The sequence below is a fragment of the Acomys minous genome (assembly GCF_964271855.1).
Source record: "Acomys minous genome assembly, chromosome: 14".
NCBI lineage: Eukaryota > Metazoa > Chordata > Mammalia > Rodentia > Muridae > Acomys > Acomys minous.
In genome coordinates, this window is record NC_140496.1 from 35,353,850 (window position 1) to 35,380,097 (window position 26,248).

Below are 26,248 nucleotides of genomic sequence, written 5' to 3' on the forward strand. Positions count from 1 at the left end.
GAACGGGTCTACTGGCTACGTCACGGGGAAGTCCTCCTTGGTTAGTGTCACCCTTCACTCCGGGCCCCTGACACCTCATCTTCCTCAGCCTTCCCATCGTCCAGAAACTGAGCTTCAATCTGTGCCCGTCCACTCCTTCCTTCCCACAGCCCAGGCTGCCACCCACAGCATGCCTTCACCCTGATGCTGTACTAAAGCGTTCACTTCCTGTTTCCCCTGCTCTCCCCACCTCCTGCCTCCACTTCCCACCCCCAGCTCCAGCCTCTAACTCCTCTCCCTACTCTTGGGCCCAGCTGTCTCTCTCTATGTATTATATAGCCCCCAGGAAGGCCGTTTTCTCACCTCCTCTCTCTTCTGCCCAGCCTGAGAAAATGGTGATCTTCCTACGTCTACTCTGAGCATGCCACAGCCCTTACTGGCTACAGGATAGGTCCCAAGGCTCAATGATCTGAGCCCCAACTTCCTCTGGATCTAACCTCTACCAAGGTCATGGCTTCAGCCCTTTGCTCCTCTCTCCACAGAGACTTAAGCATCTGAACTTTCTCACTTCCCACTTCCCACTTCCCTCTTCGAAAACCACTGAGACACCACATACCTCCTCTCCCCCACCTCCTCTCTAGAACTTTCTTGACTCCTGCTCCTTGGCCAGGTCTTCTGAGCCTCCTGGCTTTGCCAGCGGCTGTGCAGCCCCATGGGCTCTGAGAATCACACAGTGAGTGGCATGTTAACTCCCCATCACTGATTTAAACATTACCATAAAGTTTGTGGCTTAAACTGTCACTTGCTTATTGTCTCATAGTCTCTTGGACCAGAAGTGCCAGCGGGCTCAGAGGTGCATCAGCTAGTGACAGAATTCTGCCTCCTGTGACTATAGCCCTGAGATTCTCGTGGTCTCTCTGCCAGCCACAGCTTCAGTTAGGGGCATCAGTATCAGCCTTGGGTGGATAGGAGGGCAGCAAGAGTTTGCCATGTAGCTATTTTTCAGAGTCATGCCATCCTTGGAAGATTGTTTCTTCAATGCCAACAGAAGACATTATCTCTCTACAAAAGGGTTTTAAATATTCTTTTGAGCACTCCCTAAGTAAGCCAGGCCTACCCAGGATAATCGCCATTTTGCTGAACTTACAGATTCAAGACATTAATGGGCAAAGTGGTGCACGTCTTTAAACAAAGCACACAGATCTCTGTGAGTTCGAGGCCAGCCTGGCCTACAAAGAGAGTCAAAGACAGGCAAGGCGTAACAGAGGAACCCTGTTTTGAAACTTCAAAATTCTTTCTCATTTGCCATATACTGCAACCTCATCACAGAATAAAATCCTGTCGTCTTCCCCAGGCCTTCTGGTACTCAACAGGAGGGGATCTGACAGGATAGGGACACCAAGGAGCAGGAATTCTGGAGGCTGAGTTGTTAAACAAGAGAATACCCAGGAGAGGTTAACTTTATGAAGCAAAGAGGTTTGCTGAGCTCGACTTCAGAATGCAGAGCTGGTATCCGCTTGGCTCTGGTGACCAGTCTCTTGATTGTCACATCATGTCAGGAGTGACTGTGATAGAGATTATATCACAAACAAGAAGTGAAAAAGGACAGGTCCCTCAGATCTGCTGAAGGCCTCTACTCAGTTTCGTTTTTTAAAGGTCTGACACTATCCCCCAACAGCATGAACACTGAGGACAAATGAGCCTTGGGGGGCAAACCTTGCTGAGGCCATACATAGCAAAGGACATCTTATAGTCCTGCCTGTCCTGTCCCAAAAGGAGCCATTTCACACATATAGGGTGTGTGTGAACCCACTCAGTAGCTTTTTATTATATATCCAAACAAGTGAGTGAGTGAGTGAGCCCAGTGGCTACCCACTGCTATGAGGGAGGAAATGGAATGGGGTTAGCTGAGTCTGGGAGGCACCCCCAAGAGTCACCCTGGAGTGCCACTGCTGTCAACTCCCACTGTAAAGGGACTATCCTTACTGAACAGTGCCCAGGGGTCGCTGGTGAATGGAGTTCAAATGAAAACACCACAAGTTTCAAAGGCAATCTCCAGCAAGAGACATCACTTTCCTATAATATCACAGGTCAGTTTTGCTCTTTTACTTCTGCCCCACACTGGCCTCTCATGGTGTCCCAAGAGAGCCAATAGAGACCCCCTGGAGACACTGGGACTCCTGACAAGGGTCAGGAGTCAGGGATAGATGTGTGCAGTGAGCTGCACAGAGTCGCTGGCTGAGAGGCCTGTGGCATCCTTTATTTATTTGCATTGAAATATTTATTGGGCTGGGAGGCATCTATAATAGATACTCCAGCCACTTGGCGGACCCATGGGGGATTCTGGGTGGCCTCTCTCCCACGCGTCCTGCTCACTGAGAACAGCTCACCTGGAAAACACTGCACATCAGGACTGCTCTGTGGAGTCCAATTCAGTCTCCATCCTCCCAGAGAGGCGGAGAGTCAAGAGAGGTCTGGGAAGAGGTTTGACTCTTGAGGGCCTACTGTGTGCTAGACTTCTTTGTTCATATTGTCTCGTTTAATTCTCAAAACAGCCTCGTGGTGTAGGCATAATTATACACTCTGGGCAGATAAAGAAAAGGCTGGGCTCCGGGGGCGGGGGTGGGGGTGGGGGGCGGATGCCAGAGCTAGTACTACAGTCCAGATACTTTGAGGCACACAATCAGTGTCACCCTGTGACTTAACTGCCTTGCTGCAATGTGCCTGGGGCCCAGAGGTGGCCTCTAGGCTGAGGCAAACAGCCTAGAGAAGAGACTGGACTTCCCGAGGTCAGACCCAGGTCCAGATTTAGCCAGTTCCAATAGCTCTACCCTCAGGTAGGAATGCAAATTGGCACACACAGTAGAAGCCAGTATGGAGAACCCTAGATAAATAAACAGGAAGATAAATAAACAGAAATCCCACCTTGCATAATCCAAGTATCATAATTCTGAGTTTATAGAAGTCTCTAACTCAGCTATACCCCAGATAATACTGCACTAGTCACAGTAGCCAAGATATGCAGTCAGCCCAGGGACCCACCAACAGGTAAATGGATAAAGAAGTGTAGGATGTGCACGGTGCAATTCTAGTGAGACATAAAGAAGAATGGAATTGTGTTATGGGCAAGAAACTGGATGGAACTGGAAATCATCCTGTTAGGCAAAACATGCAAGCTCAGAAAGAGAAAATCATGTTTTCTCTTTTCTCTCATAGTCTGAATCTAGACTTAAGTGTGTGTGAGAGAAAGGCATGGAGGAAAGAGGATGGGGCAAGGAAGGGAGAGGGAAAGTGAGGGAGGGTGGGAGGGAGGTAAAAAAAGGATAATGAGGAAAGAAAGGAAAATATCATGAACAGAAACGAAGAATCACAGTTTATAGGAAATTCATTATTTTGTGTGCTAAATTTTTTAAAAATGTGAATTCACATGTGTGTGACACGTGTTTGCACGTGCCTTTAATTTTTAATTGAATAACGTTATCAAAGTAATAAATGTGCATGATTTGAAAACTCAGATTATTCTACAAGATTGATAACAGACAACAGTCCCTGCCTCATCCTTTCCTGTCGGCCAACACCACCCTCTAAAAGAAACCTTCCTCACCTGGCACTCTTTTCCTGTTCACAACCTATTAATGTGATACTTGCTACTGTTGAAATGTAGCCGCCTTTGGTGGGTGGAGAGAGCTGACAGAAGATGAATAGCACATGTTTAAAGTACATAATTCGCCAGAGTGTGATAAACACCACGAAATAGTCAGAGAAAGGTGACTTCTAAGTTGATGGCATTCATAGACAGTTTCCGGTTTTTAGTTGTTCTGGGTAAGTCAGCTGAAGCCACTGAGGCGCAAGCTTTGCATGGATCCCGCCTCTCATTTCTCTTGGCTTAACCCACAGACACGTACAATGCTTGAGTCAGAAGACAGGTGTGTGCAAAGCTTTTAACATTAACTGCACAACAGCTCTCAAAGAGGTTAAGCTATTTTATGTCCTCAGTCTCGTACCATTCCAGGTCTGTATTTGGTAGGGTGCTTTTAGCCACTTCGGTTGTGCGTGCCACGTTGTGACTTTAATTTACATTTGCCCAATGAACATGAAGTTAAGCATGTTTCTGTGTGTTTATCTTCCATTTGTATCTCCTCTGTGCAAACCTTCTGCATCCTGTGTTTTCACTAGCAATTACTCGTCTAACTTTGACCTTCAATTTTAAAAGTGCTTTGACTCATCCAGGTGCTTTGATTGTTGGGTGGATTTTATAATAGATTACATTTAAATTAATTCATCTGTTTGCAGAGAATTGACATCTTAACCGTATTTTAATAGCATCTTAACCTTCTAATCCATGAACATTGTACACCCCTACATTTATCCCACATTTCTCAGTGCTTTTATTTTTTTAGTGTAAAGATCTTGCATATAAGTTTTTTAGATTTATAAGTAAACACTTTAAGTTTTTGGTGCACTCTAAATTTTATTTCAAATCTCAATTTTTTGAATTTACACTATATAAGAACTTAATTGAATTTGAGCATTGATCTTGAATGCTGCAACCTTGTTATTGTGGCTGATAATTCTAGCAGATTCTTACAGATGCTGTCGATTTTTTAAAATATATATAATCATGTAATTTTCCAATAAAGAATTCAATTTCTACCTTTTCAGTCTGGATGCTTTTTAGTTTTTTTTCCTACTTTATACCAGAGAGGCCCCTCTAGAGCAGCATTAAGTACCAATGTGGAATGTGGATATGCTTTCTGATCTTAAGAACAGAACAATCAAATTTTATCATTGCGTTAGTAGGATCAGGTGAGCTGTCTCTGTGGTTAAAGGTGAGTGCTGCCAAACCTAAACGCCTGAGTTCTATCCCCAGAACTTACAGTGTGGAAGGAGAAGACTCACTCTTACAGGTTGTCCTGTCACGTCACACACACACACACACACACACACACACATCCACACACATACTGGCACATGCAACATACCCACACAAAGGAAGAAAGAAAGGAAGGAAGGGAAGGAGGGAGGGGGAGGGAGGGAGGGAGAAAGGGAGGGAGGGAGAAGAAGGATTCTTAAAGCATTACCCGGGGGCTTGGGGTATGTAGAAAGATGTCTCAATGGTTAAGAACTCCTATTCTTCTTGCAGAGAACTCAGGTTCGGATCCCAACACCCACACAGCGGTTTACAACCATTCACAACTCTAGTTCTAAGAGATATGACAGCGTCTTCGGACCTCCCTGGACACCAGGCACACCTATGTTGCACGGATAATACATGTAGGCAAAATATCCATATACATTAAATGAAAGAAATAAATGTGAAAAGTCTTTTTAAGGGTCAAAAAAGCTGTTACCTCTTTCATTCTTTGCCCCCCCTCTCTCTTCTCTCTCTCTCTCTCTCTCTCTCTCTCTCTCTCTCTCTCTCTCTCTCTCTCTGTGTGTGTGTGTGTGTGTGTGTGTGTGTAAGTTGCAATGAGGGTGTGATTTTTAGCACTTCCATGTATCTACTGAAATATCCATTTAAAATTCTTGCCAACACAGTGAGTTCACTTTAATTAGTGTGTAGGTGTTGAGCCAGCTCTGTCCCAGGAGTAAACCTCATTTGATGACAAATCCAAAGTGCAAGCTTTTTAATGTATGCTTTTCTGTTCTTATTTATTTCCCCTTTAAGCTTTGTTGTTCCGGGGTTTTTCTTCTTCCTTTGTGTTTACTTTGTTATTTTGATTATTGTCCAAATTCTTAGCATGGAAACTGAGTTGTTGGGTTTTGGGCCACTATTCCTTCTATGGCAACTTCCTCGTATAGATACAGTTTTAGATGCAACACATATTTTTCTCTTTATTTACATTCATTTCAAAATTTCTTTCTAATTTTCTTTCATTTCTCGTGTATAGTTTATTATTTAACTTTTGAATATTGGGTTCTTTCTGTACTTTTTTCTATCATTGAGTTTTAATAAATATCATGTGTAATCAGAGAACTTACTTTGCATTTCTTAAGTGTACTGACACTTGTTTGATGGTTCAGAAATAGTCTATATTGCGAAATGTTGCAGAGTGTACCCAATGTGGTTAGATGGGGCATTCTATAAATGTCTGCCAAGTTCACAATTATAGCTGGACCATTTCCTGGAGCTTTACTGATTTTCTTTCTTATCGACTGTGGAGAAAGGGGCATTGATATTTCCAATTCTGGTTATAGATTTGCCCATTTCTGCTTGCAGTTCAATCCCTGTTTACTGTACGTCTCTTGAAGCTCTGTTACTAAGAGAATACATGTTTAGAACGACTAGATGCTGTTGTGAACTTGATCTATTATGCTTATGAAAAGGAATTGCTTTGTCTCCAGCAGCATTTGTTCCAAAGCAGCCGCTGCCTAGTCTCCCTTAGACTTTTCTGCACATCTTCCAACTCAGGGATCAGCTAGATTCCTGCCTGTACCATGACTCAGAAATACTTGGTGACTTCTAGACTCAGACAACACCTAGAAAATCCTTTGGAGCTAAGAGGGAATAGGCATGTCCTTTGGGCTCACCCACAGAACCAATGGGTAAGAGCCCCGAGAAGCAGTCTTCACACTGCTTGTAGATGGTGGATTTAAAAAGGATAAAATTTCACTGGGTAACGATCCAGGGTTTGAGTAAACATGGGAGAGAGCTGAGGGTGAGCTCCCAAAGCATGGAGGCAGGGCAGTTCCAAGGACAGGGGAGAGGGGGACAGCAACAGGAAGCTAACCATGTGTTCCACTTTGCAAACAACCTATGCAACATGATTGAGGCCAAAGATTTTGTCTTCTAATTAGAGCTGTGGTTCCCCCACTCCTTGAGCATTGTCTGAGTGCTATAAGGCTTTTCCAACCATCCAGGGTGAACCCTTTCAACAAAGCAGTGGGTCTGGCCATGGGATGCTTCATGCTCAAGAGAGAGCTGGCCACACAGGAAGGTGTGTGTCCAGGCAACTTGCTGGGTGACATAAAGTAGTCTATTCACCCACTTTAGATGGGGCACTGACAGCCCGAAGAAGGATTTTGTCCAGGTCCAGCTTGGTGAAACAATGAGTTTGTTTGGGTCATTTACAGGATCACTGGAGACTCAAAGGCAGCTAGGCTACAAAGAAGTTTCTTGAGATACATACAGCTCCCACACCAGCTTCGGTGCTGAAGAGCTCACTCAAATTGTCTACCTATTTATAGCCACGCAGGGGATGGAGGGGGATGCTCTGCATCTCTTCTCTCCATGAGGGAGCATCCATGGGCCAGAACTCAACCAGTTTGTCATCACTGTTAATTCAATATGGTTGTACTTATACCCAACCCAAAGCAACCTACAGTACACAGGTCATTCTGAGCCCGTGGCTCTGAGCGGTGATTTGAATGAATGAATCTGGCTCTGTACCCTGCTGTGGTCCCCACAGTCCAGTCCGGTCCTCATCCTACTAGGACAGCAGCAGAGCAGCAATCAGGGACTCATCTCCACCCGGTGCTGAGGAGAATTGATGAAAGGGAGAAGTGGGACTGTCCTACCTTCTCTATGAGAGAGAAGGCCTTTTAGAAGGGCGACAAGATCTCCTCAGAATCTAGGTGTCAGTTTCCAGGCTTCTTATGCCGTCCTGGGAGCCCTGCCTTGAAGACAGCTTGGGCCACACTACAAAGCACTAAAGCCTTGTTAACTTACCATCCTGTCATCGCAGGTTCTTTCCTCAGGGCACTTAACCAAATAGGTCCTGTCTTCTATCACCAGCATATTTGGAGCCAGGCCCTGAACATCCTGTGAATTTCAGGTCTGATGGTATCCAGGGAACGTGGTCTCCTACCCCAATGACAGAACTGCTGCTGCCTTTAGTCCTGAGGCCTGGATGCTCACACAGAGGACCTGCAATGCTTAAGTCATCCCAGCCTACACCAGGAGTTCAGCCTTAGTAGTACTCAAAACAGTTACTGGGTGGCTTAAGACTATCCGGCCTGGGCGCACCCCAGACTCCTCTTGCTAGCTGTGTCTCCTGTCATTGTTCACAAGTTGTCGCCCCTGAATGGTTTAAAGACTAAACACCAGGCAGATGCCTGGCAGACAGTGGGCATTCCCAAAATGCCTTCCTTTCCTTGCCGATAGTCCAGAGGGACCCCTCTTTGCTGCCACTGGGAGAGTCCCTGGAAGAGACAGCTGGTTCCCTGCTCGGATCAACCTAGCGCGTTTGAAAACTTCCAAGACAGAAAAACTTTGTGGTCGCGGGGCCGCTACGCCTCGCCGCCGTCTTGAAAGGTCCCGCGTGGTCCCCTGTGACCACCTCGCGCTGCCTAACGTCGCCGGCAGGAGCGGCGGGAGCCAGGCGCCGCGCTAATGGGGCTGGTGGCGGAGCCGAGGACGCCATGAAAGCCGCGCGCGCAAACGCAGGCTCTTGTTGCGGGAAGAAGGGCCAAGCCTGGCTTTCCGCAGCCGCTTTGAGAGCAGCAGCGCTGGGATTTCATGGCACGGCTTCGGCGGGAAAATCAATCAGCGGGGCTGCCGTTTGGAGAGGCAGCAAGAAAGGCCACTAACGAGGCCAGATTGTAACAGTTCTGCGAGCAGCCACAGTGCTCACCTTACACGGCGGCCGCGCGCTGGTAAATAATAAATCACAGCGGCCGGCGGGCGGCGGCGGCGCGGGCAGCCCGCGCGTTTGACTGCAAAGCAGCGGCGCATCAATTATTCACTGCGCCAGATAAAACGCGGCGGCGGCCGACGAGCAGGTGCCCGCGCCCAAAGCGGCCTTTTGATGGCCGCGGGCCGGGCCAGGCGGCTGCGGGGCTGGGGGGCGCGCAGAGCGCTGCGGGATCGGGGCCGTGCGCTCCCGCGGCGCGCTTTGCACAATCCCGGGCTGGGAGCAATTATGGCCAGGCGGCCAGGCCATGGGGCTGTTTGCGCACGAGTGCACGCGCCCTCGAGAGTACTTCCGTGCTCTAGGTGGTGAAGTATATGAGCAAGCTTGTGAGTAACTGGCCTAGGCATTTGTGCTTGCACGCCTGTGGTGAGTGCCTGTCGGTTACACAAGCACACTGATTAGCGTTTTGGGTGTCTGATAGTGCCCTCGTGCCTATGAACTTTGGTGTGCATATGAGCTGTGCTGATCTATGGGAGATGTGTATGCCAAGTACAGATGAATATACCTGGTTACTCCCACACTCTGCTGTGCATTACTATACAAGGCATCTGTTCAGGCACAGCCAAGGTGTGGGTGTGGGTGTGGTCACACAATCGTGTCCTTGTGGGCACATAGGTGATACGCACGAGGATAGCAAATGTGTAGTTTTATCTGCAGATATTCATGTGGACTCACTCAGACTACGTGATGTTTGTATACAGGTGATGTGTTTATGCATACGTACAAGAGCATGTGTGCAATGCCAACGAACACATAAAGGCCATGACTGTCCAAACGTGGGTATGCGTGTGAATAGATGTGGTTATGGGTGTGCATAGTCATGTCTGTGTAGGCATGCATACAAGGCTTTGAAGTTTGAACACCATGGGTATGCATATGTATGTTTGGGTAATTATGCGTGCATGTGCATGGGAATAAACCAAGGAGAGGACTGGAGTTATTAAGGCCCAGGGAGTCAGAGCTCCGCACAGGGGCTGGTGCTTGCCTAGAGGAGGAGCCCCATGAGGCAGAGAATGCACAACACCTGGGAGGGCACTGCAGCTGGAGTAGGTGGTTCCGGGGAGAGTTTTTCTCAGGAAAAAAAAAGCTGGGTTCAGTCTCTGCTGCCCACTCCCAAGGTGGGGAGCACTGCTCAGATTCAGCTTCTCTGTGAGTCTGTCTGCAGGGCTGGGGTGTGTAGCTAAGGGACACACACTTTACCTTCAACAGAGTACCCTGCCAGCAGGCAGCAAGGGAGGGTACCTGCCATGCGGTTTTAGCTCCCAGGGAGGATCAAAACAACTGTGTGTCTGCCCAGCTTGGAGCTATTTGTAGAAATGAAAGCAGGCGCCCTTCTCCCCAAGAAACAAAATGTGTCCCCGACTAACAGCGTGCGTTGTAGCTCCGCAGAGATGGTGAATATGCTCAAGGCAGAGACAGTGAAGTCCCCAGTGATCTTCCTCACTGAATCCCCTCCCCTAAACCCCAGAGGAGTCTCTGCAGGGCTAGTGGACAGCACAGGGAAGGAGGACATCTCTGGAGCTGGAAAGTGACCTCGGCTCTGTAGAGCCAGACCCACAGCTCTGGAAGCAGCCAGGGCTCCCGGGCTCATGCATCTTGTGACTGTGACTCTCCAGGTTTGTCACTGGTCAGAGGAACCCACCTTAAGTAAGAGCCTGGGGGAAGGGGGAGGTGCGTACAAGAAACATTTCCCAACCTCAGCATAAGGGAGAAATGGTTCAATTTTTTTGGCTCCTAGGTTGAGGCTACTGTCCGTCATGATGGAGAAGGCTTGGCAGCAGGAGATTGTGTCTAGAGGAAGCAGGGGGGAAATAAATGATGCAGCTGCTCAGCTGGCTTTCTGTTTAGGCAGTCCAGGACCCCACTCATGGAACAGTACTGCCCCTCAGTAAGCCTGGGTCCTCCCATCTCAATTAACCCAAAGTAGAAACTCCCTCACACACAGGCCCAGGGGTTTGTCTGCTGGCTTGTTCTGGATCCTAAGTTGACAGACACTATGAACCACTACAGTAAGTCAGTATACAAGAGCAGGCCATGGAGCAGCTAGCTGAGTGCTGGGTTACGTGGACAGAGCCGCTGCTTTCTCTGCCCATTGGTAACTCTTGTTGGCGGTTTCTGCTCTGATCCCAAGAGCTCTGATGTAGGATGTACCTGGGAAATGACCATCTCATAGCACGACTGGCCCGGACCTTGCAGAAGAAAGGCGTTAATGATGCCAATCTCTTCACAGAGGCTGACAAGGGCATCCTTTGTGTCTCAGAGCTGGGCCACAGAAGCAGACCAGGCCCACAGAACCTGGACACATCTCCCCTCGTCACTTCCTGTCTCAGCCCTGGCTGTGCTGAGACTCACTTACTCTCACAAAGCTCCTCGTGATGTGGGAATCAGGTCTGTCTGCAATTGTGACATTTTGTGGGGAGGCAGGAAGGGATTTACCCCCAGAAGGGCATCAGATAGGGCACAGCCCAGCGAAAGGAGTCTACCAGACTTCAACTTGGCAAGCCAGTGAGTTTATTGGGGTTAGTTACAGAGCCATGGACATCTCCTGAAAAGCCCACCCCATCCCCACCTGGTGTTGACCCGAGAAGGCAGCAACCTGGAGCTATCAGCACAACTTGCAGACAAGCTGGACATGCAGAGCGCCTCTTCTCCTGACCCATCCTTACAGCTTATATAACCCGGGCACAGAAGACCCCTGTGAATCTCGAAAGTTTCAGGAACTTCCTAAAACTTATGCACTGTTTATTACCGGAGTCTCTTTAGCCCTCCCTCCATGAGTGGTTATCTCACTTTCGATGGAATCTTCAAATCACATGTACCTACCAAGATGACTTCTTTCTTTGAGACACTCCAGGGCTGGCCTGCTTATGGCCAGGGAAGAAGCAGCTGGGTGGAGTGGCGAGCACCCGCAAAGCTGCACCGTTGTCCAGCACGCGCGCATGCGTACTGCCAAAAGCTGCTATTGGGGGTCGGGGTTGATAGGGACCAGTCCATCTTGAATACACTGGCATGTGCTGGGAGCTCACAACACTCAGGAGGGTGAAGTAGAGGGATCACAGGTTAGAGGGAGAAGCTAACAAAGTGAGACCCCGGAGACAAAGAGGGTGGGGAGGAAGAAGGAAAGGAGGGGACTACATGTGCTAGAGGGACGAGAAAGGGAAAGAGTTGAGACTCATGCCTCCTCGGGAATCCGGAAATGGCAGTTAGGGCCTCTGCCTACTTTCTCAGTCTGCAGATGACCTTGGACTCCATGGGGATGACAGACGATTGGTTCCCTGGTCCTCAAGCAGGCCTAGTGCTCAAGCCCAGCCATCGACTAAGCAGCCCGCCTTATCAGTCCTCAGCTTCTGTCTCTGTAAATCGGGGATAGCGAAAACTCCACAAGCCCCATGAAGACGGAAGTGAGGCGACAGACAGCCGCAGAGGCCATCACTGTAAGGAAACCGTTCCTGGCTCACTGGAGTCCCACACTGACGTGGGAGCATTCAGTAACTTGTCTTGAAACTGAGAAACGGGAGCTTACAGAAGTTGAATAATTTAGTCAAAGTCATGTCGTGGAGGTGCAGGTCGGACTCAGGCAGCTCCCAACAAGAACCTGTCTTATGTCAGCGTGCAGGGAGGACCGGGCATGGTGAGGCACACCTGGGATCCTGGCACTCAGGAGACTGGTGAGTGTGAGGCCAGCCTGGGCAACACAGGAGACCCTGTGCCAGAACACCACTCCCCGGCCCCGCAAAACAACAACAACAAAAAAACAAACAAACAAACAAAAAACCTTGGATCCAGAAATAGCATCCAAGACCAGCAAAGAAACATGTAGAGATCACAGTCAGGTTGTGGCTGTACTCAAGAGCAGTTCTGGGTTAGGGCCAGCCAGGTCAACAATGACCACTGTGGCTGAAAATCCATTCTCAGCCCAGTGCCCACTCTTCCTGAGCCAGCCCCTGGTCTATGGGGACCTCAAGCCTGATGCCCTGCCCACAGCCCTGAAACGGGCAGCTGTACATTGCTGGTGACATGTGTTTAATTAGCACAAACTTCGGCCAGCTGCTATGTGCCTCCCTCCAGCATTTCTGCCCATGAACAGCCCCACTTCAGAGCCTTTTGCAGAGACCTGGGGAGATCTGCAGTAAAGACACATTCTCTCTACCCTCTTGCTGACAGAGTGATGAGGTTCCTTTCTAAAGGACGCCTTGCATGAGCGGTGAATGGCCGGGCAGCCACTTGGGAATCTGGGACTGGTGAGATAACTGGGCCATGAGCTCCAAGTACTAATCAAAAATAAAGTGTCAGGCCTTGTGAACTGACACCCCATATCTCTGGCTGGCTACACAACAGACAATTGGTTCAAGGCCTGACCTCTGTAAGGTTCTGGACCCAGTCAAAGAAATAAGCTCTGTGGTCCAGACCCTCCAGGCTGTGGGCACTTGAGGAAGCTGTGTTATCTCATGGCTTAATAAGTGTCCTGTGGCTCTATCACTTAGTGAATTGACTTCTGTAGGAGGTGGCACTGTTTAGTGACAGCTGGGTTCCGTCTTTTGACAAATGACTTGCGTTCTCTGTGCCTCACTTTTCCAATGTATGATCTAGTGATGAAAATATATATCGGTTTGTTCCAAGATGTATAGATGTAGTGATTCTGTGTTTTGTGCCCAGGTCAGTGGCTAATGGGGAGTGAATGCTACCATTTGGTGGTACATGGTCATGCTCAATGACATGGTGATTGGCCTTTCTTCTGGGGTTTTGTAGCACTGGGTCTGGGAAGGAACTACGAATCTCAGTGGAAGAGGTCAGACTCAGACTACGGGATTTGGGGAGTTAAGATCATTGTTTCAGGGTAAATCAGCAGGGCTTTCCTGAGCACTGTTACTGACAGATTGTGCATCTGAACCCAAGAGAACCAAGAGTGGAGTTGATTCATAATGTCTGCCACAGGCATGAATAGAGGAAAAGAGGACTTAGTCGGGCTTTTGCCAAGTCAGCCTGAGACAAGATGGAGGCAAGTGATTTGCTGGGAAAGGAACCCAAGAAGTCAGTGAGGAGATGAGACATGAAGTCAGAAGACCAAAGAAAGCACCCTGGAGTGCAAGGGTCCCTACAAGAGTACTGGGGACATGCCCTTTGGGGACCTAGAAGTCTATGTGCACAATCATATGTGGGGGGTGGGGGAGTGCTGTATTTTAGCAGTAAGTCTCTTTGTGCCTGTGGAGACAGTTGTCTGGCTCTAACACTCAGCAAACTGTGATCTGAGGATGTGCTCACAACCAGGCAGCTGCCCTGGAGCAGAAAGATGCTTAATCAAGGAGTAAGCCAGGCGGGTTGAAGGTGAGTGAAGGTGGCCCGCCTCCCTGAGAGCCCCCTCCTGCTCCTGGATGTCTGTCCTCTGTGTGTTTTCCTTGCTCCCACCTCAGACATGGTCTGAGGCCGGGATGCTTGCTGCACATGAGGGGCCCAGAGACTAAGGCCCAGCAGAGGCCACTTTGCCCTTCCAGGCGTTAGACACCTTTGTTCCCCAGGGGTGGCCGGACACACACCCAGGGCAGCTCCTAAACGGGGACAAGTGGCTCCTTCCCTGTGCTTTTCTCTCTAAAAGCAACGCTCAGGGGCCAAAACAGCTGCCAATTAGCTAAGAGTTTTGCCCCAACACAAGAGCTGTGCAGAATCAAGACACCTTGGAAAAAGTAAACTTAATAAGTGGCGGAGGATCTTAAAGCCTATGAAATTTACAAAAGCCCCACTCCTGGTAACACTAATGACAGGCCACAGCCTTGATCTTTAATTTACATGCTGAAGTGCGTGGTAGAGTGGGGGTGAGCAAATGTGGGGGAGGGAGGGGAAGCGTCTCTTCCTAATAATTCACTTAAATTGAATTTTATATGGGAAATTAATTTCTTGAAATCTAACCAAGACATTACAGCCCAGGTAAGAAGTCACCCTAGATAGCCCTGTTCTTGAGTCTGTCCACTGCGCTCTTCAGAGGCTGGGGGGTCCTGTTTTGCGGGCTGGGTTGTGGAAAGGGTCTGGGGGTGGTAAACCCTGGCCATATTTGGAGAAATCTTTGGTTACATTTCACCGTGTAACAAGTCACACAAACAAGAAGCTTGAACCTCACAAATGGATGCTCTTGCAGTTCCCTTGAGGCCCCAGATTAGAAAGAAGATAACTAGGTCCTCAGTTTGAGTCCAAGGTCTCTACGGACTGGTCAGCTGGCATTGAGTCTCATTTCATGCCACGTCCTTTTCCAACCTTGTGCAATGCTGTCAGACTACTGTCCCTTAATGTTGACAGACACATGGTGACTGTCACCATCTGTACTGAAGTAATTGCCTCTAAAGCCTCTATCTTCACCTGACTAGGCCAGGCTCTTCCAGGATGCTATCCCTTAGGTAAACTCAGAGTGACCTAACTAGAAGCTACCCTAAGATTGAAAGCTCCACTTTTTCCAGGGGAGGAAGATGGACAGGCCATGTAGACCAATGGTTGGCAGTTTGAGGACTATTCAGCTTAACGCTTACCATTCCAGCAAATGGCTGGATCCAGCTGAGCCTTTGCCATGTTTGGGACAGTAGCCAAACTATTCTGGACTGCTCGGCACATCTTCTCATCTGGAAAGGAGGTTGGCAACCTACATCTTGCTAAAATGTAGAAGCATAAAAGGGTATCTAGGTGTTTAAAAAGTGATGGCTGAGGTGGGACAGTGTTAGAAAGATGCCTGCTGATGCATGGGGAGCGTGTCACTTCAACCTCGGTGTGACAGTGAGTGGGCGGTCACCTGGGCTCTTCATGAAGCACAGAGGGAGTTCTAGGTGACAAAGCCTGCACCTCCCCTTCCGGGACCTCTTGTTCGTTCCTGTGTAGCAGAGAGCTGGCTTTGGAGTGCAGAGCAGTGGTGCACAGTCTGTAGAGACAGGTACGTCTTGTCTTCCCAGACCTGTTCCTTTCCTTTTCTGGAAGAAAGAAAAGAAGGGAGAAAGGGAAGAAAGGGGAGAGGAAAGAAGGAAAAGAAAAGCAAGACAAGGTCCTCACGTGTAGCCCAGGCTGGCCTCGGGATATTCCTCCTTCACCTCCACCCTGAGGATCATGCTGCCTGCCATGCACTGCCAGAGCCAGATGTGTGCTTTGCACTTCTTCTTAACTCCTAGTATGTGGATATTTGTCCTTCTAGTAGACGCGATCGCTCTAGTTTTATAGACGAAGAGACCTGGGCATAGAAACGCTAAGTGATAAGCCAAGTAATGAAGTAGAGTGTGTCCAAGATTCAGACCAGGATTTCTGGACACCAAAATCATTGCCATTGGTCTGACAGAACTGCACAAAGAATCCTGGGGGACAGTGGAGTCAATAAACATGTCACCTCATAGGACCCTGTCACATATGATTGTGATTGGTAAGTGGAAGGCATGGGTTGTGTAGTCCCACAAACATCCTGGTGAAAAGGTAGCTGGGAGCAGTGGACATCAGTGCAAAATGTCATGGTAGGGTCTCTACACCAAGCATGCTCTTGTCCTCAAGAACAGGGCACCCTCTCAGGAGCATCTCCTGCCTGCCCAGGAGGTAAAATGCCCAGAGGGCCCTGAGACGTTCCAGGAGTTGAGTTTGCCTACACAGTGTAATCATTAGGATGCTTTAGCACCCTGCCCAGAGCTGAGGTTGAAGCTCAGTGCTGGAGCACTTGCCTAGAAGATGCAAGACACATCATTCAATCCCCAAGCACAACTCCAGGCCTGGAGGCATGGAGGGTGCCCAGAGGCATCACATTTGAGTTGCAGCTGAGACTCAGAACTTCTGGGCCAACAGAACGGTTCCCACCCAGGGTCAGATAGCATTTTTCCACCATTACTGCTGCCAAGACAGTGCAGCCTGCCTGAGAAAGGAGTGAGCTCTCCAACTTGGAGGTGCTCAAGCCAGAAGCAGCCAAGTGCCGTTTACTATAGCTGCTTGGGAGGTGCTGGCTGGCAAAACCTGGTGGAGGAAGGTGGTCTCTATCACTTTGGACTTGGAGAATCTGGGCTGGAGTGAGTGAGTGAAATTTTGTGCATTGAGGGCAAGAAATGAAAAGAACAGGTACCAGATTCAACAAACCCCCCCCCCTTCCATGACAGAGGCAGGGCCACTGACTGTCTGTCATTAATCTGAGGATGCCTGTTCCTGCAGGACTTTGAAGTTTCTCCCCAAACCTTGTGGGCTATGAGCACATGATTTTACAGTCAGGAAAGTAACGCTACCTCTACTACCCATTTTACAGATAGGCAGACTAAGTCCCCAGCATGTTAAAATTGTAAGCAAGGTCATTCAGAAACCAGGGGTTAAACTTTTCTATCTTCCTACTTTGTGTGGCCACCTACTACTGTGTTGTGTATATATATAACCCCATGCATATTCACATCTACACACACACACACACACACACACACACACACACACACACATACACACACACACACACACACACGAGTCTTCAGTTGAACCTACCTAGTCATGTACCTGTTTCTGCCTTGCCCTCTGCCCTCTTCTGTCCTGTTTCTAACACTGCTTCCTATACGTCACATTGCCACAGGGCTTCAGTTGAGCATCCTCTGGGGTTCCCCTAAGTTGCTCCACCTACCAACCAGAACCTTTCAACTCTGAAAGAGGCACGGGTACCAGGTCCACCAGCTGCAGCCTCTAAGGAGCCTTCACACAGCTCTAGTTTACAGAAGACACAAGTGGAAGCTCCAGGGTGCACAAAGGCTACAACTTCCAGTTATCGTCCCTGAGATGGAATCCATCAAGCACACCAAAGGAAGAAGAATTGGATGGGTGAAGGCAGACAGACTGCAAGGCCCAGTCTATGCAGACTGGAAGTGGCCTCTACTCCCCACCTCTCCCTGGGCGCATGCACCTTTGAGCTGCATCCTTGAGCATCAAGGAAGCTGGGCGGAAGCATGGACAGACAGCATCGCACCAAAGTGAAAACTGAGGCCAAAGAGGTAGAAAGCAGCTGTTTAGTGGGCCGGTGGAGGTGGGAATCAAACTCAGCCCATGAGAATGAAGAAGCACTTCAGAAAGCAGCAGTCCCACTGTGTTCTGGGGATCGGTGCGCATACTACAGGGTCACTCAATCTTTCTGCCAAGGAACCCTGTCCTGGCCCCAAGGCCGACTCCCCTGAGAAGCTCAAGTTCCCAGGTGGGCTGCAGGACGCAGCTGTAAGCACACGGCTCAAGTTCAGCCCAACTTCCAAATGGCTAGTCCACAAGGGGCTCCCAGCAGCTGACAGACCACTCTTCTCTTCACCCCTCACTTTCAGTTCTTGCAGAGAGAATAAGAACATCCACTCCTCAGCCCCCTTTCTGAGCCATCCCTCTGCCGATGGCACCTTCTCATCTGATGGATTTACAAGCCCAACCATGGCCCCAGTTTTTCTGTGCCTTCCCGTGTGCTGCCCGGTGCAGATGTCTTAATATGCCAGCTGAGACTTTTTAAATCCACATTGAAACAACTGTTGGGTTTTTATACCGTTGTAAAACTCTTTGTAGGGTATTCATAGAAAATGTTTTATTAATTGCCATATGTTTATTGATTTCTCTTTCATGTCGGTTCTTTTGTTCTTTCTTTGTAGTGGCAAAAGATCGCTCGCATCATCATTTGCAAGTTATCTAAAATGTCAAAGGTGTCCTTTTGAAGTTTATTACAGATCACATGCCATAAGGCCCGGACGCTAGGTATTTACAGAGAGGGGGAAATTCCCGCACGGACTTTCAAAGCCCACAAAAGAATTGAGATCATATTGGTTTAAAACAAGACACACACACAAAAGCCCAATTTATCATTTTTTACATTTTTCTCCCCGGGGGGGGGGGGGCGGCGTGTGATATTGCAAAGACATTTCCCTGAGGAGAAATGAACATACACACCAGCCTATATACCCATTCTGCAACGGTGCTGTAGCCCGGGTTATGGCCTCTCACCCTGTCTTTCATCCAGTCCTTACCTTCATCCAACCTTCAGGAGGTTCCTTGGAACCAAAGAAAGAGGTGCCCATGGTACTCATGGCTCTGAGACAGTGCCCTTCCCCAGGTCACAGAGCCCGTACTATTGACTGATCGAGAGGACACAGGGCGCCCTTGAGGCAGAAGACCAGAGGACCTCATTTCTGCCCCTGGGACACAGCATAGGGGAGGGTTTGAAGAGGACCAGTAAAAGAGGCTTTTAAAAAATGTTAATAGTGCAATCCCCCAAGTTTTAAGTTTGCTCTGATGTCTAAGTCAGCACAACATTTTCTTTTGAAAACTCAAAAGTAATTTTTTTTTAAAGCCTTCCTGGGAAAACCTCAAACTTTGATGTAGACGGATTCAAATGAGATCCACGGCACAGGCATGAAGGAAGTGCTTCCTGCCCCCTGCCAGGGAAGGCGGGATCCAGCGAGCTGGCACAGGCACAGGCACGAGCATGTGCTCCAGCTCCTCCTTGCAGCCTCGTGCCTCTAGGGGCCTTGATTGCACCATCTGTTAAATGGCACGATGGCCTCCAGCTGACCCTGGCTTCCCTGGAGATCCAGGAAGAGGTGTTACCCATCAAGGCTCCTGCCTCCTCAGGGGACTGCCAGGGTTTCTCTGGGTACCCACCTCACTGCTTGCTAGGAAACCAAGATGGGCTCTGCCAAGAAACCCCAATCAGCTGGGCCTATCTCTGAGCCAGAGCTGGGATTCTTCCAGAAGAGTCTGAAGAGATTAGGGCCTAGGCCCAGTCTGCTGCACAGGAAATGGAAACTGAACAAAGCAAGCTTCTAGATGAAGGCGTGTGCCTGAGGTCGTGGAAGCCCTTCATGGGCTCCGTCCCTTACTGTGATCAGGCTTCTGGGCCTTGCCTCTTGACCATTCCTGACCTGGGCAGAATTTCCTGGCAGTGTTGTCCCCAAGCCCGTCACCACCTAGCCTCCACATCCTGCTCCACTACAGTCACTCTCCAGATTCCGAGGGCTTCCATCCTGCTCAGAAGCTTGTTTCTTCACCAGTGAAAGGTACAAGGCCATCAAGGCACAGCCAGGTCACAAACCACCAGGAGACCCTCGCTTGAGACCTCTTGTAAGTTCAGGGAGTGAATGCTTCCTTTGATCTTGACCAACTGCCGTCTTAGCCCCGGAGGGGTGGCCATGTTCTTGAGCTTGGGGTAATCTGATGTGCTTGCCTGCATATGTTCACACACACCTATGTTCCCAGAAGTCTCTGGAGCTAGATCCTCACCCTACCACTTTTCAGCTGTGAGACTTGGGTGATATACTTAGCCTCTCTGATCATCAGTTTCTTAGTTCCTGTCACAGAGACATTGGGAGATTCTTTTCCGCACATTTGTACGGAGAGTGGAAGCCAATAGAGTCAGAACCGACTATACGGTGAGGACATGTGCTTGCTGCTCCCGGTTCTGGGCCTTGCACCTTGCAGCCCCTCACTCTCTTCTTGCCCGAAGAAGGCCCTCCTCCCTCTATATGAGCCCTTCCAGGCTTGACACCTGGAGGCAGAGAGGCCAGGAGCTCCACACACAGGCTGCGGGAGTGGGAGCAAGGAAGCATGCTGGGCTTCTGCCTGGTCTCTGGCCAACACAAGTCCCATTTCTCTTACGTTTTATAAGACATTAGTTTCACTGTCTGCCCATCTGTGGTCTTTCTGGCAAGCTCAAGTCTCAGGGCATCCCAAGGTCCTGGTATCCCTGGAGCCTCTCAGGACAGGTCAGCCCTCTAAGGAGAGATAGTGGTGTCTATTGATTCACACATCTGTGAACCTCTTTTAGCCAAGTTCAAGTCTAGCACATTCTAGCTATGTGACCTTGGTCAGGGTAACTAATTGGTAAGAATGTTCTGTGTCTGCATGGGGTGTCCACTGTTATGGCTACGGAAAGCGGCAGTGGAGTCCTGAGGGAGATGCTGAGTATAGCGCTGTGGATTCTGAAGCCTCTCACACCCCGAGCACTCCTCCTTCCTCAGCGGTGACATGGGCAGATGATAATTATAACCTCTGTGACCAGCAAGGCACTGAAAAGCAGGGCTCCTATTGCAAGGTACCCTCCCATCCCAGGTGCCATGTGTCCCACAGGATAGTCCCTAAGCCTGGTAAGCCAGATCCCAAGTGCTCAGTGACACCAGAGAACAGCAGTGCCTTACTGCCTCACACCTCACCCTTTACAACTCCAAAGCATTTGGAAGCACAGGACAGCTCTAGGTTTTCTCTCCTGCCCTGGGTGTGGCTGGTGTGTGGTACAGAGGTCCTGAGAGGATGGAAGCTCTCCCAGGGCACAGTGCCCCTCAGATCCCTCACCTTTCTGGAACCTGAACTGAACTGAACTACTGTGTAGCACAGGGAAGCAGGCTCTGGGGGATGTCAGGGTATGATACGGGAAACACCACTGGGTAGAACAAAGGCCAGTCAACGTTTTCTGGAAAGCTCAAGTAATAAATATTTGGAGTTTGGTGAGTCATGGACCATCTCTATGTCAACGTTCAAGTGTTCCACTATAGTCCCTAAAGCGGTCATAGACGGTGCATGAATGAATGGGTGGAACGGTTTCAATAAAACTTTATTTTAAAAGCGGGTAGTGATTTGACCCACTGGTAGTAGTCTGACAGCTCTCGATATAACAAAACACGTCTAAACGTACAGGGAAAAGTTGGGTCTAGTCTCAACCAATTCTCACTCTCTTTAGGCCTGCCTCAGTTCCCCTCACAGTAAAATAAAAGCATTGAACTAGGCCATTATATTAAAGGAAAATTCCCATAAGGATAGGCAGGTCAAGGTGTAAAGCAGCATCTTTGGAGGGCCTGGGACCGACTGGAGGTCTCCTCACCCACCATGTGCAGCCAGGCCTCACTCTGGGTGCATACTAGCCACATCACAGGGAAAAGTGACCCAAGGTGGCCTGGCTTTGTGGAAAACCCAGACAGGCTGAGTCCTATGGGAAGTGCTGGCACTTTTAAAGCCTTTCTTGAAATAGAACACACTTGCAAAAGAGAAAAAAAAAAAGGTGCACATATCTTAATGATCCAGCTCAGGGAATTTTCTTCTCTGAACACACCCCTGTAACTGACACCCAAATCAAAGCCGCCCTGTTCCAGTAACCAACCCCAAGGGAACCGTTTTAACTGGCTTTGTTCCTGTGTTTAATGCTGTACCTCTCAGCTCTGAGTACATCGATGGGCAAGTTTGCCATCCCTGGCTTCGGTCCTTCTGAGCAAACAGTGATTGGTGAATGGTTCCTGATGGTCCTTCAGGGCACAGGAGGCCTCAATGCAGAGTCAAGGTCTGTGAAGGGGAGGGTGGGTGGGACCTGAAAAAGGAGGGGTGGGCCTTTCTGGTCCCCTAAAGACCTGTGCAATAAGCAATCAGAGTGACAATTTGGCCCAAGGGGTGTCCTAAGTGCCTTCGGAGGGCAGCGAGAGGAGGCCAAGCTGGGCAGGCACACTCGCCTGGCTTATTAAAACGACTTTGATCCCCGACCGCTTTGATATCCTGGGTCTTATAAAGAATTCACTTTCAGGGGTAAATATAGGTAGTTCAGAGAGATTTTTATGACATACTGTACCGGCTCTTCTTCCAGAGAGTTCTTTAATTACTGGGGTGGGGAGGGCTGGGGGGCAGCAAAGTGCTGACAAAGAGGGGCTGGGCTTCCAGCTTCTACTGCCCACAAGGGCAGGCTGGGCACTGTGTACCCTGAATGAAGACCTTCTGTCAGACCCACAGCCAACCTCCCTCCTCCCATCTGTCATAGGAAAGGTCACCTATAGGGAGTGCCTCTAGCGAAGGATGCAGGAAGGGTACACCCTGCACAGGAGATAGGTGAGAAGCGGGGCAGCATCGGGGTAGCCTGCGGGCCAGGCCTTCCACCAGCCAATGTGGGTGGGAACATAAGGTAAGAGTGCCTTGATCCAAGTCAGCAGGAAAACGGCTCCCCGTGCTCCTCTAGGGGACCCTAGACTCCTTGCCATCTCTTCACACTGGTGGCAATCCGCTGTGCAGTGTGCCCAACCCCTCTGCTGTTAGTTTCTCCCTCCTCTGTCCCCAAGGCACTTCAACTCATGCCAGTCCCACAAGGGCAGACTTGGGGACCAACAGGGCCCATGGGAAGAGCTACCCCCAGGAAGTCAGAATAACAAGTAGGAAGGACCTGCCACTCTTGACCAAGGACAAGAGAGGTCAGTGAAGGGAATCCAGGCCCATTCCAGAAAAGTGACTAGGGCTGGGCTTCTCCAGACAAACACAAGGGGTTTACCAATGTACAATCCCAGGCAACGTTGCCCTGCCACCCACAGCCGACTGAGGCATTAAGTGACAGATGCTATGTTCTCAGGTCTTGCGTGGAAGACAAACCATCCCATCTGTGCTGTTTGTGCAGAGAGATCCATCTAGAAGAGCTCCTTCCGTCCAAGGACTCTCAGGATTGGGTTTCTCCAGAGAAAGTATATGCAAAGCACTTAGCACACAAGTGGGATTTTGCAAGAGCTAAGACCCTCCCTCTGCACACTCAGCGGGAATGGCCATGCTGTTGGCTCACCTCTCTAGACAGACACCGAGCTATCATAGTCTACCATAGACACCCCTTTTCACTGAGAACCACTTTTACATAAGTGAACGCACACACTCTCATGAGAAACCCCTCTCACGGTGCTCTTCTCATCTCATGGGTCAGAAAGCTGATCTCCCAGGAAACTGAGACTCAGGTGCTGAGTTCCAACGATAACCAGTGGCTACCCAGGGTGGAAGGTCAAAGGAGCCTAATATCAAACCCACGGGAACACCTACCACATTCATTTCTTCACCTGTGATTTTTTTAATCTTGTCAACTTGACTGGGTTTGGCATCACCATGTAAACACAAACATGTCCAAGGAGATGTTTACAGATATGTTTGTCTGTGCAGGGAAGGCCCGCTCTGAATGTGGGTGAAACCATGCCATGGGAAGAGATCCTAGGCTGGATGAAAGGAAAAAACAAGCTGAGCACCATCGTTTACCAGCTCTACTTCCTGCTAAGACACACTGTCACCAGCTATGTCACCCTCCTGCCACACGCCTTTCCCACCATGATGGATGGCAATCCCTTTGAACTGTCATCTGAAATAAACCCGCTCTCCCTAAAGTTGCTTCTCTCAGCCTTTGGTCACAGCAGTGAGGAATCTGATGCATTTCCATCTACTATGTCCATGAGCACAGTGACACACACACATGCATGCACACACATGCACTTGGTGAGTACAACTGGTGTACCCTTCAGTGCCTTACAGAGCTTCTTATCTTGTTTTCATATACACGAGCTACAAATTCTCAGATGGCAAGAACAAAATCTCAGCACCCTTGCTCCGGAGAGGCAGGTTCAGGAACAAATACACAGCAGGCGCTGCCTAACTACCTGTTAGGTGAGTGGCTGTAGGTTGTAGACACTCAGTACTCAGATATACCAAATATTACTTGAATGTCAGTGATTCCATTACTTTCCCCATTAAGCTGACTGCCTAAGTGCCTCCTGTACACAATGGCTGTCACAAGGGAGACAAGGATAAATGGTGGCTTAAGTCTGGAAAACAGCTCCCTTTTTTTTTTTATCATGATCTGCCATGTAAGATCCTTGACTGTAATCATGGAAGGATTTGATGCCAAGACCTTGGCATAGAAATGACTTCAGGAAAGTGGTAGGAGTCATGCACTACTTACTCCCATTTGCCAAGAGTTTGTGCATAGATGTTCACAGATGTTTGCTGAGTGAATAAACCAACATGGGCTCTTTTTTCTTTTTTCCACTTAAGAGGTTTAATAGGGAGATACAGGAACCGTCTCTAGAGACACACGTGGAGAGAGAGAGAGAGAGAGAGAGAGAGAGAGAGAGAGAGAGAGGGAGAGAGAGAGACAGAGAAAGGTAGAGAAGAGTTAGAGAGGTAGAGAAGTAAAAAGAGATAAAGACATAGAGAGACCTAGAGAGGGGGGAGAGAGGGAGAGGGGGGAGAGGGAGGGGAAAGAGAGAGAGAGAGAGAGAGAGAGAGAGAGAGAGAGAGAGAGAGAGAGAGAGAGCCTACACGGGCTCTTTCAAGCAAGCAGTCAGGGTGTCTGTCCCAGAGTCCTTTTGCCCCAATCACACATGTACACACACATACACATGTTCATAGACACACACACACACACACACACACACACACACACACACACACACACACACACACACACTGCTAGATGCCGCTTGGCTGAGAAAGGTGTAAGGACCCAGCAGTGATGACTAGTCTGGGGGCAAGATCTCCTTGTAAACTTCTCTTGACTCCTTTCGTTACCCTAGAGCCAAGACAGGATTGCATATTGTTTCCTGGCCTAAATAGATAATTGCCCTTCTGGCTAGATAAAAGATGTCTCGCAGAGCTGAGTGAGGTATCATTAATAAAGGAGACTGATTCTTCAGGAATGCCTCCTGAAGTGAGATTAATAAGCCATCCCCAGGCGTTCGATGGGATCTTCTGCCCGCTCCTCACCGTGTGACTTATTTCTGCAGCAACTGCTCTCGCTATTCTGCCACTTGCCATTCCAGGAGGCCGGCAGTTTATCTAGCCTAATGGGTCTGACACGCAAACAAGACAATGCTTCCTCCCCTTTGTCAAGGGAGAAACCCAGGGGGAGGGAATTAATCAGAGGTGTTGCTCTTTAAGGAAATAGGCTACCACTTAACCAAAGGATTAGAGTGATACTCCACTTGTGGATAAGATGAAGAGCGGTGGGTGTGCGTGAGCGTAGCGTGGCTCCATGGAGGTGTTTTCACTTAAGGAACAAGGCTGTGGTACTGTAATCTAGATGGGCCAGACCCTGTGCTTCCATGTGGTGTGATTCTGTGTGTTGTTGAGCAGGTATGGCTGCGTGCGAACAGGGTGCAGAATATCAGCACTAGAAATGTATAACCTGAATTTTTGCTAAGATTTACATGGGCCACTGCCCCCGCCCCTTAGTCAAAGTTCCACTCTGCAAAACTTCAGTGACCCAAAGTTAACTAAAAATTGGGTGGGATGTTTTAGAAATAAATAATTCATAAGTTAACTTAATTTTTAAAAATTTATCATGATGATGATGATGATGATGATTTGCATGCACAGATCCAATATGTGTGATTATGGGCATGTATGCCACAGTGCGTATGTGGAAGTCAGAGGCCGGCTTGATGGAGTCAGGGTTTCCCTTCCACTGTGTGTTCCTCGGATTGAGTTCAGCCATCGGGCCTGTGCAGTAAAACAGCCTTGACCCTCCAAGCCATCTCACTGGCCCACAATTAGTAAGTTTTAAATGGCTTTTATTACAGTTATTATTTATACTTGTCCTGTTGTTATTTTTCATGGTGTCTAATTTAGAAATTATACTTTTTTTTTTTAGCAGACTTGGGTGTACGGGAAAACATGTGTAGCTGTGGGCTGTCTGTCTATAGTGTCAGGCACTCACCAGGAGTCTTGAAAATGGAGGATGCCTGTGTGCACATATCTATGCCTGTATGTGACACACATGTGTGAGAAGGATGAGACTCCAGCTGGTAGATATCTATTATTGTCCATTCTGACAAAATATAACCAGCAAAACTTTACCCATTTTATGCCTCTCAATTCCCTAGATTTCCTCCCCCTACCCCCACCCCCACCCCCCGACCACG